The sequence below is a fragment of the Pleurodeles waltl genome, chromosome 8, assembly GCF_031143425.1.
Source record: "Pleurodeles waltl isolate 20211129_DDA chromosome 8, aPleWal1.hap1.20221129, whole genome shotgun sequence".
Taxonomy (NCBI): domain Eukaryota; kingdom Metazoa; phylum Chordata; class Amphibia; order Caudata; family Salamandridae; genus Pleurodeles; species Pleurodeles waltl.
Window position 1 is genome coordinate 1,209,777,904 of NC_090447.1, and position 19,217 is coordinate 1,209,797,120.

The 19,217-nt window shown below is 42.6% G+C and overlaps 1 protein-coding gene and 1 long non-coding RNA gene across 2 annotated transcripts in view; one reads left to right on the plus strand and one right to left on the minus strand.

Moving 5' to 3' along the window:
- TRPC4 (transient receptor potential cation channel subfamily C member 4) overlaps nt 1-19,217 on the plus strand; it is a 1,361,777-nt gene that overhangs the window by 81,646 nt on the left and 1,260,914 nt on the right. The window contains exon 2 of the mRNA XM_069205494.1: nt 10,752-10,799. The gene's annotated coding sequence lies outside the window, so the exon portion shown is untranslated. The remainder of the gene's footprint in view (nt 1-10,751; nt 10,800-19,217) is intronic.
- LOC138250532 (uncharacterized) overlaps nt 1-19,217 on the minus strand; it is a 123,655-nt gene that overhangs the window by 28,053 nt on the left and 76,385 nt on the right. The window lies entirely within an intron of this gene.

Below are 19,217 nucleotides of genomic sequence, written 5' to 3' on the forward strand. Positions count from 1 at the left end.
ATTGGGATTTTCTGATTGCCTTGATTGCGTTGTTAAGTACCTTGGACTGTGGGGGGGCTCGCTGTGTCTGATCACATACGGACGGCCGGCGATGGCACCGTTGGCCCCTTCTTTTCAGGTCCCTTTCTCGCTCTCTCCACCAGTTGGGGGGGGACCCGTCTGAGTACCAGACCCAGGCCTCTCCACCTTAAGGGCTCTGCACCTCCACTGTAGGCCCCGCGCCGTCACAACCTCGCTCTCAATCTCTCGAGTCGTTCCGACCAGGGTCTAAGGTCAACCAAGCATGACCCGGAACCCAGGATATCCACTTGCCCCAAGGTGTTGTTCTCCACTGCTCGGCTCGCAGTCTAGATTCTGCTGCAGTCCAGCTCGCGCTCCACCCGGGCCGAGAGAGGCCGGAACCAAGCCCCCAGGCCCCCGAGCCCCCTCTTGTTGCTGCAGGGATGGGGGGGTGGGGGGTGCGTCACCGCTCGTCTTCTCCTTCCACCCCCTCCCGATCTCCGATTCACTTCTTTGCCCCCCCGGGGGCGCCACTCGGATCTCCGGGTGGGTCCTGATCCCCAGCATGCCTCCAGATTTAAATTCCCTCCAGTAGGGGGATCTCGGGGCCAGGGCCTCCGCCACGGCCCCAGCGCGGCACCGCAAGCCGCTCGGGCGGCCAGAGAGGGCCTCCAGTCTCCCGGGCCGCACCCGCGACTCGTGCGCCGGAGCAGCGCCGCTCACCCGGTGTCCTCCTCCTCGACAAGGGGGGGGCCTGTCGGCACTCCAGCGGCAGGGATCCACCGTCGGGGCGTGCCCCAGGTCTCACCGGGCCTCTTGCCACCCCTCAACCTGCAGCAATCGTCTCCCAAGCCCACCTCAGATCCGCCAGGTGCATCTCGCAGCGGCCGCCATCTTGAACTCCTCTTTACGGGATCAGCCGAGCCGCCGGCTTTTCACCAAATCACCCCAGCAGACTTCTCTACGGGCCCCCGGGACACCGGGGAGCCATGTACAGCGTTTATTGCTCCCTTGGACCGCGGTAGTTAAGGGCGGATGACGGAGGGGTCCAGAGCACTCTCAGAGTGCGACCGCCATCTTGATGCCCGAAGCCTCTCTAGTTCTTTTTATGCCCAATTGCATGATAGTTTCTTTTTTTTTCAAATTCTGTAGCTATAAGTGTTTTTACATGCTGACTGTGTGCTTCATTATTCTGAGCATAGGCTATTGCGTCCTCCTTTAATGTGCAAGTCTTCAGTTTACAGAATAAAATATGCTTGTAATGGGATCAGCTTAAATAAATGCCCACTTTTATGTGAGCACATTAGTGGCAGTCTAAAACGTCTACAACCTCACCTGGCCTAGTTATGTGAGAAAAGATGAGATGATTTAGGTCGGGTTGAAGTTCATGAACATATTCTGAGTAAACAGAAAAAGAGTCAGGGCTTTGGTCCCTCTTATTGAAGTGTATTCTTGTTTCCTACAAAGAGAAATGTTTCACAGGCGCTTTCCTTGCACCTCCCCCAGGACACAATAACTAGTCTGCTTTGTCCATAACCACTTATTTGGATTGGTTGCAGGAAGTAGCATATTCTGTAAAGTTTTGTTTCACGCCATATTTTTTCAGTAGCATTGGCTAATACTGACATAGCTTTGCTGCTCACAAACTACTGACCTGTTCCGACATGTGTATTTTTGTTAAATTCATCTAATAAATATATTTATACTTGCCAATACAATGATGTCTAAATTATTTCAATTCTAGGTAACAAGGTGTGATTTGGCATACTTTTTTCACACCGGGAAGGGTTTCATTAATAATTGCCTAGAGCAATATACTCTCAAAACTTGCCACTGAGAATCCTGGGACTGAAAACACCGTGCCCGCTTTTAAATGGTGCAGCTCAGTTCTTGGTGACACTGTAGGCAATGGTTGGGAGCAGAGGCATAGCCCATATGCCAACTGCCTCTTTCAACACCTTGGGGGTGGTCGTAAACATTGTGCCACCAGGACTGGACCCCATCAACAACTATGTAATCACTTTCGCCCCCCCCCGACTTGCATTTATCACCTGAACAATTATGTGGTAAATGGCACCAGAAAATGTCCCACTATTCAGCCTCGATGAGGGAAAAGGATGTGGAAAATGACATGGTGTTCCATGGTCTGCAAGTTATTCCCAAATCTCGATGAAATAAATTGTAATGTCGATTATCTTGTGTGTCCGACCGTTGACTTTGATCTGGTACTGTTAATTTAATGTACAACTGCAATAGCTGATACCCATACATTGCTAAGTTTATGCATGTTGCAACTATAGTACAGCTTGTTGCAATTAAAATGTTGAGAGGTCCAAAAGAAGTAGTGTAGGAACCCCATTCTGGTCTTGTGTGTCTTTACTGTAATCCCAGATGACAATCAGGGCAGATTCTGTGCCTCTTCCTGGTCGAAATCCTGTTTGGAAGTCAGAAAGTAAGGAGTTATCTTCACTGAATTGTGACATCTGGGTGAAAGCTGCTCTTTCTATGAGTTTGCCCTTGAAAGGTCCATTTGCAATCGATCCGTAGTTGTTGGGGTCATGTGGATCCAGGTTGTTTTCTTTAATAATGAGCTTTTTTATCCCTTTTTTAGGTCTTCTGTAAATATTCCCATAGTTAAAGAACTATTGATGATTCTTCTTATTAGTGTTGCAGCAGAGATAGGTGAGAGAATATTCTTGAAGATTTGTGGTGGACAAAGGTCAGAAGGGCAGCCTGCTTGCTTTCACCAGATCCTACGAGATAATTGTTTGAAGGTATGAAGAGGCTAGGCGAGTCTACTCTTAGGGGATTGTTGGAAATGGGTTGGTGCTGGTGGTTTCACTTAATTTTAAAAGGAGTCCAACGTGTCTGCTTTGGTTGTGTAATGATTTGCCAGTTTGTCAATGAATTCTTGAGTAATGGGAAAAGTTCATTCTCTGCATTTGGGTTACATAATTTGGGGAGAATTTTAAAAAAATCTTTTTTTGCACATATAGTATTATGAATTCTGTCTGAATAGTACCCTTTTTAGCTTTTTTGATTTCTTCACTTGTATATTCTGTTAAGCTTGTGTAGGTGAAGTTTGTCTTTATTGTTGTTTGTTTGAGCCATATGTGTTGCAGCTTTGTAATTTGTAGCTTCATCTATTTATTTATGTATTTCTTCAAGGTGCAAGTTTGCTTTTGTTCTGTTTTATTGTGTGTTCTTAGTCTATTTTTAATTCTGCGTTTTTCCAAGGCGCTTGATTTTTTCTGTCCTGTATTGTTGTGTGTTCTTACTGGTATTATGACATTGAAAGCTCCCTGGAGCCACTCATAAAGCTTTACAATGAAACTTATTGTGTCTAGATCTGTGTTCAATGTATGTTGTGTTTCTAAGTATTCAAGACTGAGGGGGTCATGACCGCCAGGGCCAACGACCGCGGAAGCACCGCCAACAGGCTGGCGGTGCTTCCTGGGCCATTCTGACCGCGGCGGTAAAGCCGCGGTCAGAAAAGGGTAACCGGCGGTTTCCCGCCGATTTTCCCCTGCCCCAGGGAATCCTCTGTGGCAGCGCCGCCATGGTGATTCCGACCCCCTTCCCGCCACCCTGTTCCTGGCGGTTGTTACTGCCAGGAACAGGATGGCGGGAACGGGTGTCGTTGGGCCCCTGGGGGCCCCTGCACTGCCCATGCCACTGGCATGGGCAGTGCAGGGGCCCCCTAACAGGGCCCCATAATGATTTTCAGTGTCTGCTTTGCAGACACTGAAAATCGCGACGGGTGCCACTGCACCCGTCGCACCCCAGCAACTCCGCCGGCTCCATTCGGAGCCGGCTTCATCGTTGCTGGGTCTTTCCCGCTGGGCCGGCGGGCGGCCTTTTGGCGGTCGCACGCCGGCCCAGCGGGAAAGTCAGAATGACCGCCGCAGTCATTTGACCGCCGCCGCGGTCGGAATGACCCCCTTAGTTTGTTCAACAGTCGATAGGTGGATACATATGAGATGCTCTTAGGTGTGTTGATTTGTGCTGTTTTGTGTTAGGAAGCTACCAAGTTGTGGTCTGACCATGTGGCTGGAGGAATCCTTTGAAAGGTAACTGGCTCTGGAAATGAAAAAATGACATCTAGGATGTGTCCAGCAATGTGTGTGGGATTTTGGATGACCTGATGTAGGTCCAGTGTGATTATAGTGTTCTTTTTTGTCAGACATCCAACATCTTCTCTATCTCTTTCGAACATGATCTCCTTTTGTTTTAATTAAGCTATGCTTAATTAATGTAAGGCATAAAATATCTTCAATGCAATCTTTCTAGTTTTCATTAAATTTCACAGTTTAGTAACATTTTCACCTCTGCCCTTTTGGTCAAGAGGATAGTGAAAGTACTTGGTGATTTCCTTCAGATCACTGAACAGCAAGACTCTTGGGCAGATTTTCAAAACAAGTTCAGCAACAAAGTTAATTCTTGAAAATCATCTTTGTAAGACATCATCAGCATAAGTGAAGAGGACTCCAGTTCTTTATTACACTTACAGGACTGACCCAGGGTTAGTGCTTATAAGTGTCTCATTTGTTTGGACCTGCATGCAGTCCGTAAAATCATTTTGTTTGTATAAATACACTAGTTATATTGATATGCAACTCTTGTCTGTCCAAAAAGCAAAACAGGTCACTAATTGTGGTCATTTCTTGACACTGATGCAAATGTTGGGCTCTTTAGTGGAATCCTCACATGTTTGGAAAAGGCTCCCGTTTTAAAAAACTGACACTTTCCACCACTATGGCAAAAATCTGTTTATGTCCTGCAGAAACATGTTTTTGTTTTTTGCAGTTTTATATAATGCAAATGTGGCGTGAGGGCATTAGAGAACTGTAAAAGTGTACCAGATTATGTTACACCTTTTGTCATTGACACAAAAGTTTGAGAAAGAAGCCCAGAGTTGCTAGGCGTGGAGCAGGGACCAGGATTTGAACCTCAACCCTAACCTCCAATTCCAAAGTTGGCAATTCTAGCTGCTAGGCCTTTTGTCCCTCAGCTTCAGACAGCTCGGTGAATTATTTTAATTGGATGTGCCTCAACAGTCACATTGGGGGATCCAAGGAGTGAAAAATTAAGAGGGAATTTCATTAAAATTATATGAAACATCATGGCTCCATACTGAGAAAAAAGTATATCAAAGAATGCATATCAATAACCTATTTTATCAATGTGAAGCATGTGGGACATAATGCTGTTGCTTTTACCATCTAACATTTGAAATAGCTGGTTTGTCTTAGAATATTTGAATTATTTTTCCCACTAACACTTATCTTGTTTGGATGTCAGAGAAATTTTCACAGAGGTCCTTCACTGTGGTTAGTGCCTTTCAGTTTTTGTGATGTACGCTCCTATGATTAATAAGCAGCGGTTCTACCTTCCGCATCAATCAGTTGGGCCTTTGGGCATTTCACCCTGAAATTGCTTTTAAATTATGTAAACAGTGTAAGATACTGGATGGATGCAGGGATGTAAAAGAGACCCATGCTGTGCAAGGGTGACCCAACCCTTCAGGGGGCCCTCAACTCCTTCAAAGGTGGCCCATTCAGCCCAAATAATATCGGTGCTTTATGGGAAACAGAGGGGTCCAACATCATATTCAGTTGGGCGGCCTCATCATTTTGTGTTATGCCACTGATTGGACACATGTGAGAGAGCCAGCCTGTAAATCTTAAAATGGTTCAATATGATGGGTTCCTACTCAGAGACGTACAGGTCGCACGTTCACAGGATGACAGGTCAAGATCTGTTTTTCATACTTCAGACATTGATAGCATCTATTCCCATGAGCTGGGTAATAATAAAAATTAAAATGTTGACTAGGTCTAATTCATGTGGTGGTTTTCCTTTATAAACTGTCTGTGGAACTCACTTACCCAAAGACGTCAGGACAGTATAAGATGTAACTTTATTTGTAGAAGAAACCACCCTGTGCTGCATATACAATATAGCTTTCCCTCAGGTTTCCTTGACAGAGAGTGACATTTTAACAATCTTTAGTGTCTTGGGGATACAAAATCCAACATTCCATTTGGAATATCGTGAGCCGATCACACGGCCAATGCAGCGTGAGGAGTGGAACCGAGCCCCAATACACCATATTAGTTTTCCTCTTCAAACTAAACTATTTAACAACCAAATTGAAATATGTCTAGAAGGGTGTAATGCAGCACTGCCACTACTGTATAATAACATGAATACTTTATGTACAGATAGACAGCATTACATCATGCATGAGTAAAGAACCTTAATTTATATATTAACACTGAATAGAATAACATAATAAAAAATTTCACTATAATCTAATGAGTAAAACTAACTTTGTGAATGGAATCTCAGCAGTGAGACATTAATTTGAATACATGTCATCCATGCCTGAGTGGGAATTTACACCTTCTTATGCTTCTTCAGTACAGGTAACAAATTATTTGTGATTACCTAGAAAATCATTATGGGCCAGATGTAAGTAGCCTTTTGCGCCTCGCAAACCGCGAAAAACGCCGTTTGCGAGGCGCAAAAGGCCTCACGCGATGCAGAAACACATTTTGCGAGTCGGTACCGAATCGCAAAATGTGTTTCTGACTCGTAAATAGGAAGGGGTGTGCCCTTCCTATTTGCGAGTCGCACCGCGATGTAGAGTTGATTTGTGACCGCGAAAGCGGTCGCAAATCAACTCGCAGTTACCATCCACTTGAAGTGGATAGTAACTCATTCGCAAACGGGAAGGGGTCCCCATGGGACCCCTTCCCCTTTGTGAATGCTCCCAAAATTATTTTTTCAGAGCAGGCAGTACTCTGAAAAAAACCGAAACAAAAAGGTTTAGGTATTTTTTCTATTTGCAGCTCGTTTTCCTTTAAGGAAAACGGGCTGCAAAGAGAAAAAAAAAACAGCTTTATTGAAAAGCAGTCACGGACATGGTGGTCTGCTGTCTCCAGCAGGCCACCATCCCCGTGAGTGCCTATGCTCGCTATGGGGTCGCAAACTGCGACCCACCTCATAAATGTTTATGAGGTGGGTCTTTGCGACCCCATAGCGAGTCGCAGAAGGTGTCTGAGACACCTTTCTGCATTCCCTTTTGCGAGTTGCAAATTGCGAGTCGCTGGGACTCGCAATTTGCAACTTGCAAAAGGGAACCTTCCTACATCTGGCCCTATGTTCCTCATCTCTCTGTTTCCAGGTGTAATAGACCTTATTACTTGAATCCACATTTGAGTCGGTGCACTTTAAAAAATTTCAATAAATTCCAACAATGACCACCTACAACTCTTACAGCATTACCGCACATTTTCTTTACCTTAACTGGTGTGTAATAACTTGATTCCCCTTTTCTCACATGTCAAAATGGTTTCATTGTCACATAATCATCAACACCAATAGGGTTGTCAGAAACTCTTTTCCTTACATCACAGTACTTCTTTTGTTTACTTAGAGCAAAGGTAAAATCTTTCCTCACCAGACTATCCATATTCTCCATATCCACTTTTTGTTTTAACCATTTCGACATCCACTGGGCCTGATTTCAGTAGCTGGTTTCTTACTTCTAAGTAGCTCAAAAGGAGAAACTGTGATAGAAATTTGGGGTAAGGTTCTATAAAGCACAACATTATACAACAGTAAAAGTCTCACACTTGTTTTGTAAAGCCCACTGTACACACTTGACTAGTACTTTATTAAAGTGCTCAACCAGACCGTTTGCTTGTGGGTGAAATATAGAGCTCTTGAGGTGTTTTGTGCTGCTAGCTTTAAGGAACTCCTCTACTTCATAGGAAACAAATTGTATGCCATTAACAGAAAACATGAACTCCGGGAAGCCTTCTCATATAAACATCTCTAAGAAGTGTTATCACGATTTTGGAATCTGGTTCCCCCAAGAACCTCACTACAGGCCATTTGGTATAGAAATTTATAAGGACCAATGCAAACTTTTAATGACTTGGAAATGAATTAAATTGACCTATTAAGTCAATACCTACTTTCAGACATGGTCCTACTGGAAGTTTTATAGGAACTAATGGAGGTGTGGTAGTTTTCAAAACCTTATCGCTAGTTGAACATACTACACAGTCGCTTACTAGAGCATCAATGTCCTTGTCCATTTGTGGCCACCAAAATGTAGACATCACGCTGTATTTAATAAAAGTTGCTCCTAAATGTTCCTCATGAGCTTGTTCAATAATTATGGGTCTGATATTTTCTGGGGGAATAAGATTGACTAACCTCATGAGTATCCCATCTTCCAGAGACAATTTTCCAGCTATTTTACTAAACGGTTGCAACCTTTGGTCCAACATCTTGTCTTTAGGCCAACCTTCTTTGACGTATCTAGTCACTTAAATTAACACAACATCATTAGATGTAGGTGTTTTCCATTCCAGTTCAGAAAATGGACCTGCTTCAACCATTTCAACAGAGGCTACTAAACAACTCTAATCTTCCTGGTCAAATAATTCCATGTCTAATGAATTCAATGCCATGGGAAGATGAGATAGATAATCTATTTGCCCATTCTTCCTTCCTAGGATGTGTTCAATCTCAAAGAGAAACTGAAGTAAGCATGATGAAAAAAAGGCAATTTTAGGTGTGTGGTTTCTGACACTGTACCCAATAACGATGAATACCAAAAGCTTTTGAGCAGTTGCAAGAACAAACATGGTTCCCCATAAATAAGAACAACATTTTTCTATAGCCTACCAGCAAGCTAAAAGTTATTTAACAATTACTGAGTAAGGACATTCTTGATCATGGAGAAACCCGGATGCAAAACCAATAGTGTTTTCCATTGTATCTGCTTATTGTGTGAGAACAGCCCTAAACCCAACATTGCTTGCATCAACTGTCAACACACACGTTCAAGCAAGATTAAATGGTTTGAGTGTTCTAACATTAGTCAATTGGTGTTTGACCCACTCAAATGCAGACACATACTCTTGATTCCAACACAACTCTGTATCCTTTCTTAAAAGATTATAAATTGGTCTGATCATGCTTGCAAAATATTTTATGAAACAAGAGTAAAAACCTGGTTTAGGGCTAATGTCTTTGCAAGATATTCCGTAGCCTAAGTACTCAACACTTTCTTTCATGAACTGACATTTTTTCCTTTTTAACTCTACTCCCTGTTTCTGAAGGAGAGAAAGCATTTGTTTGAGTGTGTTATCATGAGTTTGACAATCTTTGGCAAATATTAATTCATGATCTTGAACTATGGCTACATTTTGGAGAAGTTCTTCCATAACTCTCTGGAACACCGAAACTGCAGAAGCTAAACCAAATGGCAACCAACAGTATTGATATGTTCTCCATAGCGAAGCAAATGCAGTGCAGTGATGGGATTCTTTTTCCAACTCATTTTGATAGCAGGCTGAAGCCACGTCTAATTTAGTGGAACACTTGGCTCCGGCAAACAAAGCCAACAATTAATTTCTGTTTGGGAGAGGATGGAAATCAATCCAAATTTCTTTGCTTAAAATGTGAAGGTCAACACAAGCCCTCAATTCTCCATTGTGCTTTCCGGCAACAACCAAAGGGGGAGTTCAATGATGCCTTTCTTTTTTTTAACATTTCTGGCTCTTTCCTAAGATCTTCACTTACACTGAAAGACTCTCAGCTTGTGCTTTACAGGTCACCTTCTTTAAACTTTATCCTGTGTAAATCCACTTATTCTCCCTAGCTGAGCCGAAAAAAACTCTGGGAATATAGATTAAGTAAATCTTCAGCCACATCTGTGTCCCTTAGGACCATAATTTGTTCTTGGGTACCAGGTCTTAATACCATCCCAAACAAGCCGTGATGAAAGCACCAAGGAATGTTTAGACCTTTTTCTGCTACGTAAACATTGAGCTGAATGTACTGTCCCTTGAAACGTAATAAATCTTCAAAATACCCTGCAAGATCTATTCTACGTCCTTCGAGGATACAGGCGAGCAATCAGGAGGTAACAGGGTTTTGTCTCTCTCCCCAGGCTTGATGGAGCAATTCTTTAGTAATTATAGTAATTCGTGCCCCAGAATCAACCAACAAACATATTGTTTTCTCCCTAACTATTTGGTCTACATAGGGGTCTCCACAATCTGATTGATCTCCCTCTTTTCACTTCCTCTTGTCCAGTGGCTAGCACCATATCCTGCATGTCGGATACAATATCTCATGTTCTTCTCCCTTCTCTTCTGGCACTGCTGCCACCTTGACTTTTGTGTGATAACTGCTTTGGCAAACCTTACCAAAATGACCTATTTTATTGCACAACCTGCCGGATACATTTTTGCAGGACAAGGTTTCCCTCCCTTTTTGTGAAAATGGTTTGCACATCTAAAACACATATTAGGTTGACTGAAGAAGGAATTAGATTGTGTAATACCCACCATCTGGACCCCTTTTCAAGGTGCAAACTTGATTTCCTTACGTTTGAGTGGATTTACAAGCTCAATAGAATTATCTCCAAGCTCATTTACTGACTTAAAAGACATTTCAATGCTTTTAGCAATCCTAATACTCTTATTAAGGGATGGGTTACCTAAGGATAATAGTTTCTGACGTACAGTTTTGTCTGTACGTTATCATATAAACTGACCTCAGTTGGTCACTAAAATTTTCAAACTCACATTCAGCCACAAGTTTCCTTAAAGCAGACATGTATAAGTCAACATCTTCATTCGCTTTCTGTGTTCTTTTGAAAAAGTTATGTCTTGAAACTACTAAATTTGCAGATACATCGAACCTGTTCACTATTTTTTTTACAGCCTCTTGAAATTCATCTAACTCCTCACCCTCTTGAACGTGCAAGTCAGGTAGGTGTTTAAGCATTGGCCTACCGTAAAATCATACAGAATGAAGCAGTAAAAACTTCTTGATTTCAGGTCTGAATCTATTTGCACCAATAGCCCCTAGATAATTTTCATAAGACATTGTCTTCACTGAATAGGTGGATTCCCTGATGTATCTAAAAATAGTGGTGGTTGTGACACAGACTGCATAGCTAAGGTGCTTTAACATTTTTTAGTATAATGGATGTACATAGCTACACCTAGTTATACTGGGCTATTTAAACTAGAATACCACTGCTTTACAAATTTGTCTTGCTATACATGTATCATGTCACTAGAAACATCAAGAAATGAAACTTACATTTTTAACTTTTCAGTAACATTACATATGCCTTCAGAATAGTATGATATATGTGTGTGTATCACAGTGACACACAAGTGTTATTGTTATTGTGTGCATATCATAGTGACATTTTTTTCAAAAGTGAAGACCACAATGAGGGCATGATGCACACATGCTTACATTTAAAGCCTGCAAAACGCTGAGGAGCAAACCAAATCTTGTAATAAACAAATGTTGAAATGGGATATTTCTTTACAGTGATATACTTCATGTAATGACAGTTTTAAATGTGTTTGTATCACAGTAAGATGTATTTTTCCATGAACTAAATGTTAACAGTATATTCACTGTGTGCATGTCATAGAGGGTTGTATCTTCACACTTGACTGCTCACTGGTTCAAATGTTTAGCATGCAACTAGCTTAAAGAAACTGTTTTATGCCTAAATGTTGAACTACTCAGCTTCCATATGGAGTATACCTCGTTAAAAGTAAGGTTTTATAATGAGCATGTTACCAAAAGTACAATTTTACATGTGACGGCACTTTTAATATGTAGGGTGTGAAATGTTGAGGCTAATTCTTAAATGGGCTGGATGTAATCACTTGTCATTGCCTCTTTAAGTGTTAAAACTAAAAACAAAGAGTTGCCCCTTTAAGAAACTTCTATTGTGTTACTTGAATCGATATGATCGCCCTCAACATCCTGCACGATATGGCCTCACCTCCTACAAATGATCACGCATTGTGCTTTTTAAAGTATGGCTGACTGGAGAACACCAGGAACTGTGTTTGCTCAACCTAATGCCAGATAAGGTATGATGACAATGTCTTCAGCCCTCGATCAAAGAAACTTCATTTGATGATATAACATGGTATGTAGCAGAAACTCACCCTACAGCTAGACCAATGCGTAGGTTCTGTTGGGGGTGTTTTCTTTGCACTCGTTAACACATATATGTGGAAATCACTTATGCAAAGACTTTGGGACAGTATAAAATTTAACTTTACTCATAGAAGAAACCACCCTGAGCCACAAGTGACAATACAGCTTTCCCTCAGGTTTCCTTGACAGAGAGTTGAGGTTTAATCATCCTTAGGCCCTCATTACAACCCTGGCGGTCGGTGGAGTAGTGGAGGTATGGCGGTACCTACCTCCACTATTATGAATGTACCACACCGACCGCCACAGCGGTAACGACCGCTGTGCTGGAGACTTCAGCCGCCCATGGCATTATGACCCTGCCCACCGCCATGGTTTCGGTACCGCCACTGAAACCAATGCAGTAGGCAATATCAGTGCCAGAGAATTCCTTCCCCACCCCCTCTCTTTTCATTGCTATAAGCTTCCTTTGAACCTACTGGCAGGAAACAACATTGTAAGAGAGTGACAAAAGAAAAAACGGTGGACATTTCGAAAGGATTTTATATCCACAAATTAAAATGGAAACCATTCAGAAATAAAATTACACAATGTGCTTCCTATGGCAATAGATTTAATTATTCTGTAGGCATCATTATTTAATACCATTAGTGCTCAATCAGTCGGAAGCACTAATTTTTTTAGCCAATAAATATAAATTTTTTAATGAAGAGAAAAGCCAGAGACCACATGGCCAGGTCATAATGGATGCAAACAATATTATGCAGGCACACTAATACATATTAAAGAATCTCCAATATACATTAGGAGGATTCTGCATGCTACAAATGAGTACCATGGCTAACTATAGGATCAGAGTCAAAGGCTGAGTTTGTTGATAATGTCAAGGAATTCTGAGATCACTAGCAATGTCCACCGTAGGTACCTTGTTTTCTGGTATTTTATATCTTGCAATAAATTGCTGTACTATCTCTCTCACTCAATTGTTATTCAATTTTTTGGGTCTCTTCTTATAATGAAAGATTATTATTGGTTTTTTTTTATGTCTCAGTAAAGTTACATCTAAACTATAAAAAAAAAACCTCACCAATAGGAGCTTATAATTTGTTGCAATTTTCGGCAATTTTTTAGAGTACATTTTGGTGATGACTTGTAGATAGATTCCTGTTCTCCTCCAGTGAATTCTTGCAGTGTAATAACCATTTTAGCCACCAGATAGTTTTCCTATCAGACAATGACTGTGGGTCATTAAAGAAAAGAAACAAGAAAATGAGCTGAGACCTAAAAAGCAGTTTTTTTTGTTCAAGTTGCAGAGATCCTTTCCAAACTGACTAAGGCTCTGGCAGCAGGGTTTAATGTTGCAACGCAACTGTAATAAATTATTAGTAATGTTTTTTTTCACCTGTCAGGGAAATAGTCCACAAGCAGAAAGTAATAAGAAAGTAAATGTATTTTTATACAGAGATTTGTGGCTTCCTAGTACCATATCACTTTAGTGTGGAGACTGTGAAACAAATTCAAAAGAACAGGAAATTAAAAACTTTAATATAGTGAATATTTCACTAGATATGCTGCATTACATTGGTCATGACTGATTGCAGACTGCAAGAAATTAGAGTTTTTGTTGCAGGCAGTAAGTAACCACCCCACATAATAACCATAACCATCCATCTGGTGCACTCGATTTTTGTTTTTTGGCCATGCACAGCATTGTATCAGCCTTCAGCCAGGCCCTGCACCCAACTCCCTGCAGACACCCTCCCCATCGCTGAGCTTGGAGCTGGCCACAAGGCCTGGCTTCTAATAAGTCCCTGCAGCCATCCCCACCACAGGGATCCAACCCCTGTTGTGCATGGTCTATGGATCAATGAGAGTCTTTTCAGGAACGAGCCAAGTTAGGTCATTTTTTGTGTTTTAAAGTTTCATGTAGATTTGGCAAAGAGCAACAAAGTTACTAGTTGAAACAAAAGTTATTCCCTTGATAATTGAGAGGAAAATGAAATGATTGGGTAGAAGCCAAGACAGGAAGAGCAACAGAACAAACTTCTGCCCTTATCAACAACAGAAGAAGCACCCACAAAGGAGGAAAGAATAAGGTTGAAAGCGGAGTCAAAAGCAATAAAAACACTTTAAACAATACAATGTGTGCATATTTGCACCAAATCTCATAGGCCATTGGAAATGATTGTTTTTAAACTAACCAAACCATCAAAATGCACCAGTTATATTTATCTCAAGTATCTAGAACTTCTGCCCTAAAGTAACTAGAAGTGGCTTCCTTGCAGTTCACTGGGGCATCCAAAAGGCTTAGGTTGGGAGGGGGACGGTGTATGTCCCTCCCCTTTCTTCATAATACTTCAGGGAAATTTTGGTGAGATCCACCTTTTTTAAAAGGGTCCATTGTACAGTTTGTAAAAAAATGTTTTTGGCCTCAAGGAGAATCATTCAGCCCCCCTCCAATCTCTAGGGTTTCAGGGTCCATGAGTCTTAAAATCACTGTCATAAATCTTTGTTGATATTGTGGCAGCCAATAAGATCATTGTCTGTGATTTGTCGGATCCATGGATAGCCCCTTCACTGGCATGTAAAATATTTCAGCAACTACATCACAGCCCTGCTTGCTCCATCAGTGGGCTGCCTTCCTTCATCTCAGTAGTCCCTAACCTCAGCTATTTCCCTCCAGGCCTGATTGTGAGTAGGGCTGGTCCTAGTCACACTCTTTCCTCACCAAGAAACGGGTACAGCCTATCAGGCCCTAGAAGTTACAAATGATATAAATTGTATGTTTTTAATTGCAAGAGTTTTACAATGTATTGTGTTTCTCACACTGAAAATACCTGAGCAGTGTTTCTTAGATGATCTCCTTTGCTGTGAGTGCCATTCAGAATCAGTGTCTATTGTGTCATTAAACCTCTTGCATTTTTCCTGTGTTCCTTACCTACATATCATTATTATGTGCTTGGGTTGGAATGGGTAAAGGCAAGGTAGTGTTGGTTATACTCCTCTTGAGAATACACTAACCATACCTAGCCCACTCTTTATTCACTGCGTTTAACCTTTTATATTAAATCACTTAAACTATTTGAAATTCTAGCTTTCATCACAACACTTATGATAGCTCAAATGAGATAATTTGTGAGAACACTGTGCATAGTATAGTGGTGAGTTATAGTTAATGTAGTGTGGCTAGCGAGTTGACAACACTGTTTTCAGATGTACACGTGTTATGGAAATTTGAAGGTGATGCATGAGTTATAAATATAAGGTGTATCTACATCTTTAGAATTTATAATGTTTGTGCAGTTTAAGAAAAGTATTCATCTTTGCCTTTTTTTCATTGAATTTCAGTGGTTTTCATTTTTTAATGAATTCATGAATCACTGGATGTGTAAAGCATGCAGCTACTCTCAAGAGTGTCCTGGTGCTAGTGGGAAACGTAGGACAGAAAGAAAAGGGTGTTGCATTAAAAAGTGAAAAGCCAAGTCTTCAGCTGTTTTTTTAAAAGGGCATTCATTGACTACTTGATGTAACTCAGCTGGCAAGCTATTCCAGGCTTAGGAAACCAGGAGAGAAAATGATCTGCCTCCCATTTTTGCTCGGTTTACCCCAGGGACCTTGGCAAAGTGATCAAAGGATAACCATAGAGTTCTAAGGGGAGAGTAGAATTGAATCCTAGAGGACAGGTACTCTGGACCAGTCTAGTGAAGAGCCCTGTGCATGTATGTTAAGGTTTTAAACATCAGTGTAGTATCTTCAAATGGGTCACCATCGACACTCGTCTAGGTAAATGGAGTACTAGGCATGCACTGCCTTCCAGACAGCCTGAAGTTTCTGTAGCGGGTATTGTGGAAGACCTGCATAAAGGGCATTGGCATAATTCAACCTGGGCACTACCAGCTCAAGAACAATGGTATTCCTTGCTGGTAGGGAAAGGGATTTAAAGTTTTTTTTGGCCATGAGTATTAAACTAAAAAATGTGCAAAAATTGTGTTGATTTGGGTTTGAAAGGTCAGCTGTTTGTCGATTTTAACACTCAAATTTGTCGTAGTTTGGACTCTTGCTTTAGGCAGGACTGCTGGTTTAAGGATGACAGTACTTAAGTTTGTAGGCGACTATGCCTATCCTACAACAAGTCGCAGCTGTCGTCCCAACCCTTCCGGCTCACTAGCAGCACCTCACCAAATACCCAAATAGTAAAAGGTGATTGGTGGCAGCCTTCACACATGGACTCGAGAGTATGACTTCTCAGGTAGTGTTGTGGTTAAACGGAGATTACCCCTTTCTCACAGATATATCATGTCTCATCCAAACACAGGCAAAAACGAAGATGCAGTAAAGTTTCAATGGTTTTTATTTAACACAACTGCAATCTGCGATACATTGCATGGGCTGCAATGATTAGGATAATGAGCAGTGCAAGAAACAGAATTGTAAAAACAAGAGTCATTATTACAAAGACCCACACCATCTTGCAATAACATCAGAAGACATAAAGTGTATAATATGTCCTAATACCCTATCATGATAGGCCTAACCTTCTACATAAAGGAGAGCTGGGTATGTTAAACCTAATCTGCCAATGCCATGTCCATGACTGGAGCCCCCAACCCTTGTTACCTTGGAATGAGGTCTCTATCTCAGACTCTGTAGGGACACAAAGACTGGGTCAGCGTCAAGACGACGTGCAGCATCAATATCAGAGATGGTGACGATTCCCTCTGGTCGGAATCTCTCTGATTATCTGTCTAAAGTGTGATGTATTTATACAGATCTACTTGGACCCCTGACGTAGGTGTGTTCCCAAACATGCTTGGGGCTGCAATTAATATAAACAATTCCCTTGAAAGCATGGAGAGGTAAAGACCCTAAGTGTAACACCTACTATTTGTTTGTCTTTTGTCACTTGCTCTTGACGCCTTAACGCGGTGGCACTGATAATGCAAATCATAACAAGTGCCCTAACTATAAGTAATTGTCATTACTATACGTTAATCCGACCGCCACTGCTCACTGCCTTCAGGTTTACGCAGCGACAGTTGGACGCAGAGCCTGGGTTGTGTCTTGTGGGCAGGCCCTGTGGCCAAACCCTATAGCCACCCAACCCCTCACTATGCGTAGTATTCAGTCTTGCCCAGCGGCCCTGCGGCCAGGCCCGGCAGCCAACCCCTATAACAATCCAACCCTGAAATGTGTATGGCCTTCAGCCGTGCACTGCAGGGGTTACCCACAGGGCCTGTGACCAGCCCCTGCGGCCAACACCCCTAACCACTCAACCCCACACTACACACAGCCTTTGGTCATGAATAGCAGTAGTTGCCTGCAGGTCTGCATTCCCCCATCCTCAGGCCAATCTTGCCCCAGGGAACCCATCCCCTGGGTGCAGCCGAAATATTATATATTTTTCTAGGGGGAGCTACATGGCCCACCTTTCTTGGCCAATCCTGGCCCTGAGGATCCCATCTCCAAAGGCCTGGCATAAATATTTAATTTTCTTTCTGGGGAGGGGCTTCAGGGCCCCCCTTCCTAGGCCAATCTTGGCCCTGGGGACCCCATCTGCCTGGACTTCTAATTATTTTTATTTTTTATGGGGAGGGGAGCCCAGGGCTAATCTCGGCCCCAGGGACTCCATCTCCTGGGGCCCGCCATGTGACCTCGGTACCCCCCAGGGCACCCCTTAACAATGTTGGGTACTGCGAGGGGAGCCTGAAGGCCTCCACAGTACCAGCCGGCTCCCCACCTCCTGTGGGACCCAGAATTGCTGTCAAAGAGAGGGAGCTGCTACAGCAGCTCCCTCTATCGGAAAGCAATGTTTACTCCTTTTCCCTGCCAGCATCTCCACGGGCAGGGAAACAGCGGAAACATTTGCTCTCATGAAATGAGAGCTGCTTGACCCCAGGACATAACATGAGCTGACCCGGGGGGTTGGCAGTCCCCAGGGCCATTATTGACTCCTGAAACTCTTTTATTGTAGCAGTTCCCAGGGCTGTGGGTTGGGGCAACCAACCAGCACTGTATTTATTTAAAGCCCCAGTGAGGTGGTGTTTCCCAGGGCTGCAGGCGGGATCTGCTCCCCAAGCAGTGTATTTCAGTAGAGCCCCGAGGATGTGGTAATTCCCGGGGCTGCGGGGGCCAGGCAGCCCCCCCACAATGGTTTTTATTAGTACCCCGGGGACGTGTCAACCCCGGGGTGCAGGTGGACCTGGGGACCCCCGGCAGTGTTTGTGGTTGGTGCCCCAGGAAGGTGGTGGTCCCCAGGGCTGCAGGTGGCTAAGCGGTCACCCCCAATCATTTCGATGCCCCTGGGAGATGGCTCACCGTGAGGCCTCACAGAGACAAGTGCGGGAGCCCACACTTGTTTATTTTAAATTTTTTGGCGGAACTGCCACGACGTGCACTGAAATCTTTTTTTTTTTAATGCTTTTTTTGCTCTGGGCTGTTCCTCTGGGACCCCAGCACCAGAGCTAAGGAGTCTGGGAGTCCCTACCCAGGCCCCTTTTCTTTTTTTAATTTTTTTTTAGGGACTGAGCTGAAGCTGAGTCCCAACATGACTGCCACCATTTCCTTGGTGAAGTGTTGGCAGCCAATCTGATCTCAGCACAAACTCAGGAGGGTTTGCGAAGCCTTAGCATCCCTACATATACAAATTTGGGCTTTCTTTAATTTCTATAAAACTACTAAATGGATTTGCACCAAAAAACAAAAAGGGTGCTTTCTGAACCAGGAGCTACCTTTCTGCCATACTTGGTGTAATTCCATCAAGTGGTTCAGGTGCTATTGCTCTTCGAAATCCCTTGAGATCGCATGGGGGAAAAGTGTTTTGGAACCCCCCATTTTTCTCGGCCTCCGCTTGACGGATCACCCTGAAACTTTCCAGACAGCAGCTGAATTTTCTTGGAAAATTTTGTGAATATTGATCAAATGGCACCAAACATATTTGCAAAACCAAAAATGCTTTTTCTATAGAAACTAGGTCCTAACTATAATTAGCTAGTGGCAGGTTTTATATATATATATATATATATATATTCACTGAAAAACAAAGGTTAAAGGGGTGTCATAGTTAGGCTTACATTTTAAATGTAAAGAACCAGAGAAATTCAGCTGTTAATTGTTTCATGTAACTATAACTCGTGCCCTAAGATAACTATAATTCGCACCTCCGCCATTCACAGTTTTGTTATCAATAATGTTACTGCAAATGTTACAGTGGTATCATC